A 6029-nucleotide genomic window follows, 5' to 3' on the forward strand; every position below is an offset into this window, starting at 1 on the left:
CTTCTCCCAATTATTCTGAACCAAGTCTATATCTTGGAGGAAAGCAGGAAAGAAGACATAAAGACATAAAAACGCTGGTAGGAGGCAGCGGGCACAAGCCAGCCAATCTGCATTTGTATGGTATTTACTTTATGCCTGACAATGGCATCCGAAGTGGTCTATGCATCCCAATCCGAGATATCTTTGTCCTAACCCCCAAACTATGTCTTGAGTTGAATCTTCACGATGCTTTTTCTTATTTTCTCCTTGCCTTACTCTCACATTCTTTTCTTTTTTGACACAGGGTATTGCTAAGTACCCCAGGCAGACTTGTCAGGAGCCATCTAGGATAGACTAAAGGCTAGCAGATGACTCTCCTGGAGATGCCCCACCATTTTTTGTTTTTGTTTGTTTTGTTTATGTGTTTGTGTTTGCATGGTCTGTGATGGGTGAGTTGTAACAAGCAAGACCCCAAAAGACTTCATCCCAGGATTGTTTCTTGCTATTGATATGCTTCTTCTATCACTACTACATAATCTAACGATCCCTGGGCATCACTCTACCCTACTGGGCAAATTTCCTGCAGGTCAACATGAAAATGAATTTTCATGAATTAATGCTGCTTAGGTGAATTAATGATTTTATAGAATTCCTGATCTGATTCAAATAAGTTTAGGAAGACAGCTTTAAGAGATGGCTTTATAATAAACTTACAATCAAGACTAGCATGTGCTCACTCCTTATAATAGTAAGTAAAGGTTGCATAATAAGAAATACAATGAGGGGCTGGAGAGATGGCTCAGAGGTTAAGAGAACTGACAGCTCTTCCAGAGGTCCTGAGTTCAATTCCCAGCAACCACATAGTGGTTCAACAACCATCTCTAATGGGATCCAAAGCCCTTTTCTGGTGTTTATATAAACAAAATAAATCTTTTTTTAAAAAAAATACAATGAGCCTTCATAATTACACTAAAAAAAAAAAAAGAAAAGAAATAGGCTTAGAACAAATTTGTGTTCAGGGAAAAACATTCCGGTCCGAGGATGAAGGCACAGGTGTGCAGCGTGATAAGGTAAGGCCATGTAAAAACTGTTGCTTAGAACTTATAATGAGCTTACAGTGTGAAACACTGCTTTGAACTTGTTAGTGATACACTTCTGTAACTCCCCTTTTAACAATTTTATCTATGAGGTAATTCTTACATAGAGAACATTTTAACCTATAAAAAGGGTGAAAGCAATAAAGGAAGGTGGTGTAGCTATTTTTCACTTCACTCTGTGTGTGTGCTGCCTGTGTGAATGACTTCTTTCCTTTCTTTTCTCTCTGGTTCAAAAAGAGACAAAGAGTTCCAAGCCTCTCACCTGATCAGAGAGGGGCTCCTGACTGACTTGCCAGAGAAAGGAGCTCTAGCAATAAGTCCTTTTACTTGATTCCCTGCAGCTCAACAGCACTATTAACCACCAGATATCAGTGCTTATTTACACACTAATCATAAGAGATAAAGAGATTAGTTTCCTTAGCACTTATTTAAGAATAAAGAGTTAAGGGCTAGAAAGATGGCTCAATGGTTAAGAGCACTGACTACTTTTCCAGAGGTTCTGAGTTCAAATCCCAGCAACCACATGGTGGCTCACAACCATCTGTAGTGAGATCTGACGCTCTCTTCTGGTATGTCTGAAGACAGCTACAGTGTACTTATATATAATAAATAAATATGTCTTTTAAAAAAAGAGTTAAGGTTAATTTTTTTTAGCTTATTTTTTAAAATACTAGGAATAGACTCTAGGTCCTAGACCAGAACTCTGCTTCTCCATTGCTAGAAACTACCTCTCACCACCAGAGATTCTTGCACTGTAACTGGCTGGGAACTCATTGTGTAGACCAGGGTGGCCTTGAACGTACAGTATTTTCCTACCTTCGCTAAGATTAGAGAATGTGCCCCCATTCCTGGCCTGTGCCAGCCCTTGAAAATTATTACTGTTGTTGTTGTTGTTGTTGTTGTTGTTGTTTATATGTGGCTCTGGCTGTCCTGAAACTAGCTGTGTAGACCAAGCTGGCCTCAAAATCACAGAGATCTGCCTGCCTCTGCCTCCTGAATGCTGGGACTAAAGGCTTGCACCAGAACTGCCCAGCAGAAAAATATTTTGAGACAGGATCTGCTCACGAGTTTGTGCCTCCCATACAGAATACAGGCACTCCAGAGGGCTTCCTTCCCTTCCACTGGGGGGGAAAAATGCCTCAGCCTCCCACCCGTCCTGGATCGGAACACCTGCTTACTTTCTTTTCTTTTTCTTCCCAGTGTAACTTGTTTTTCTGATAGTTTGCATCTGTCTCTGTTTTCACTTGTTTTCCTTTTAGGGTTTTTGTCCTTTCCTCTCTGCTGAATGGAGCCACCACCTGACTTATCCAGGAACGGCTAGGCATCTTCCTTTCAGCCATATCGTAGAACCACACCTCAGTGTAGAACCCCTGGGCACAGTCGCAAGGCCTTAGTAACTGATGAGAACCTGAGGGAGCACCCAGTAGGACTTCTCCAGGAATTTCCCCAGAGAAGACCCCAGTGAGTATGTAAACCTGGGTGCAGGGAGGGAAACACTGGCCAGGTAGGTTAGATGCCAGTCCTTATTCTTCTACCCTTTCCGTATGGCCTATAGACTGAGCCTCCTGACCTTGCTAGTTATCAGCGGCAGCGGAGATTCTTTTTTTTTTTTTTTTGTTCTTTTTTTTTTTCCGGAGCTGGGGACCGAACCCAGGGCCTTGCACTTCCTAGGTGAGCGCTCTACCACTGAGCTAAATCCCCAGCCCCGGCAGCGGCAGCGGAGATTCTTGATGCCTAACCCTTTAACATTTATGCTGATTCTACAACTGAGGGAGAAACTAACCCAGGAAGACGTCAAGATGGAGCCGGAAGGATAGTCTCACCTCTGACTGTCTTTACATACAGGTGGGCTCCCGGGGAGGAACCTAGCTCTTTCTATGATTGGTAGTGAGAACAGGAAGAACTCAGCCAGGGTCCTCACTGGAATCCATTTTCCCACCAAATTCTCAGGCTCCCCCCTTACCGTAGCTCTTGCTCCCTGAATGACCCTACGTCTTCTGCTGTAATTGTCTCCACTCAGAAGACTGATTTCCTTGAGAGTCCTATTCTCATCCAGTGCCAACTAGAGCCTTCTAAAAGTGGTCAACCCATCCATAAACACAGGGTAAAATAATAAAGGCTTTTGTCTCTTAACCGGGTATTCTATTTGCCGATGTGGAAGTATGTTTATAGAGGGCTGAATGAACGAAGAGGAGAGGCTCTGCGTTTAACTGGGCCTGTTGAGAAACAGGACCCAAATATGCCACGTGTTTGGCCCTCTCTTTTCCTGGGTGGCTTTATTCCCACTTCAGAACCCTTGAGGAACAAGCAGGCCCAGCCCCCTGAGCTCTGAGGGATGCTGTTAGGCAACCAGGAAATGCGATTGTCATTTAGAGATGGGCTGGGTATTGAGACTGCCTGACTGGCAGGTGAGAACAGCTCAGCAGATAGCAACATTTAGACAGCATCTCTTGGAGCACAAGATGCCACGGTCCCAGTGTTGGGCATAGTGAGGTTTAAGGTGGAGAAGCAGGGAGCAAGGGCATTGTTTCAGGGTAGGAAGGACTTCTGGAGATCCTGTGTTGTGTATGGGGGAAGGCTCTCTCCACATCTCCATAACTGGTGAGGCATCCTATGGGCGAACAGTAAAAGTAGACACCAAGCTACCTTCTGTAGCCTCAGTCCTAGGGACAGAACCAAGCCCAGCTACCAACAATCCTCTACCTTGTCAGTCAGCAGGCCACAGCTTTCCGTGCAAACTGTGTGAGAAACAGGAGGATGAACAGATGAGGAAGAGCTTATCAAAGCTGCGCAGAAACAGAGCACCACCATTTCACCCACACCCAGGCTTCTCCCTAGTTGCACTCAGATTTATCGTTCACCCTCCCCTCTCCCAATGCCAGAGTCTCCTTTAAGTTTCTGCCTGTTTCCTGACCTGGAATCTCATGGCAGACAAACAGGATGTCACTAAGGAGCGCTCCTATTTACTCCTACCCCAGGCCCATTCTCCTGGTACTCCACCCGATCCCTTCCCACTTGGACCCACCCCCTCCCACCCCTGATCACTCAATCTGACCCTCACTCTCACTCTTCTTCCCCCACACCACTCCACCCAGCCTTGTCCCTCCCTGACTCACCTCAGGTCCCATTGTCACAAACACAAATTTCAGCATAAGCCTCTCCAACCGGTTTGGCTTAGGTGTGCAGCCTTCCATGGGGACTGAGACCAGTTTAAGTGGATGCTTGGATGCATGCAGATAGCATCCACGTGGCTATGGACAGAGGCAGCCCCGTATATGTTAGTGACATAGACACACAGAGGACAGTTGTGATAGTGGGATGTAATTTGTTGCAGATATCCATGTGCCTGCCTTCTCCTGATTGAGGGGCCCTTGAGGGCAGGGATCATGTGTCCTACGGTCTCTGTTGCCTCCCTTGAGTCTGACACAGTGATTTTCATTAAATGTCTGTTGAATGAATGTTTGCTCGCAGGCACGCACAATGATGCTACACAGACAAATTCACGTGCTAAGGATGCCATCCCTCGTGGCTTGAATTGTTCCCATTCTTAGGGCTCGGAACGTAGGCAGGAACAGGGTAGGTAGTGAGGCATGAGGGGAATGGGGAGTCACTGGAGAAGAAAGAACTGAGCTCTGAGTATAGGCCTTGGTCTAGAATGGCTTCCATAACCATTATTGTCAGATAGCCCCTGACCTGAGGTATAGCTTCTGTGGTAATTCATCCCAGAAGAGGATAGAAAAAGCCTGTGTATAGACAACATTTTCCTCAGGACTATGGTCCATATGAAACATGGCAGGAGTATGGAGAGAAAGAGGACGTGAAGATAAATATTTGTTAGATGAGGAAAGAAAGAGTCCTACCTCAGAGGCATGGGTGGTGGCCTTATTCTCTCTGGCCAGTGCAGTCCCCATTTTAAGGACATTTACTAGGGCCTGCCCATATCCATGGAGATGTGGGTGTGTTTGTTCCTTTAATATCCGCCTCAGAGAGGTTCTGTTTCCTTTCCATGATCCCCCTGCCTAAAGCTGGGGTGAGTAATTTAGGGTCCCACCATCTACAAACTCAGAGGTATTCTGCCTGGAAGCACTTTGGAATGTATATTGTGAACGGAAAAGTCAAAGCGGACTGGATTTTCAATTCATGATCTAACTGCTTTCCTGCCCCTATGCCTCAGCTTCTCTGGTGACTTCCTGTACCTAGAGGGATGGATCCGTGGGAAGGAAAAAGCTCCTCTGAAAGCCTGTGATAGGATCCAAGGTGTGATGATTATAATTATAACACAGGATGCTCCCCCTCCCATTCCCCCTGGCCCTACCCCACCCCTGCCACACTGGATCTCAAAGCAGCATCGGGGTGGGGCTGTTCCCCTGGCATAGGTGGGGATCTGAGTCCTGAAGAGGGGAAGGGGTTTGCCAAGGTGGGGGTGGAGAAAAACTAAGGTGTTTTGGCACCCAGCCTGACCCTTGAATCTGCCTCTGACCGACAGGGAGATTCAGGGAAGAGGCCACTATCATGTTCAGGGCTGAGGGGTGGGATCCAGAGACAGGTCTACTCGAAGGGCAGATTACAACCCAGGTACCGTATGGTAATCTATGATCATTTGAGATCTCTGCCGACTCCACCCACCACCTTCTCTATATGGACACTCGTTTACTTAGAAACGAAGGCCTTTGTCAAAAACGCACTTTGTTCCCATTGCGGGTTGTGAACTGCCCTGGCATGGTTGACTGGACACAATTAGAAGACCAGCCCAGCTTTGAAGGACTTCACAGAGGACGGCTGTCATCCTTCCCCATGGCTTAACACGTTTACCGAATCTCTGTTGTACAACAGGCCTCAATCAATGGTCCCTGTATTAAAGCTGACAATTTAGTTGAGGAGATAAGGTGAACACAAATTATGGGTACAGAAGCTATAATAAAGAGACTGGCAAAAGCTGAGGAAGAAGAGGAG

Source organism: Rattus norvegicus, chromosome 13, assembly GCF_036323735.1.
Source record: "Rattus norvegicus strain BN/NHsdMcwi chromosome 13, GRCr8, whole genome shotgun sequence".
In the NCBI taxonomy this organism is placed as follows: Eukaryota; Metazoa; Chordata; class Mammalia; order Rodentia; family Muridae; genus Rattus; species Rattus norvegicus.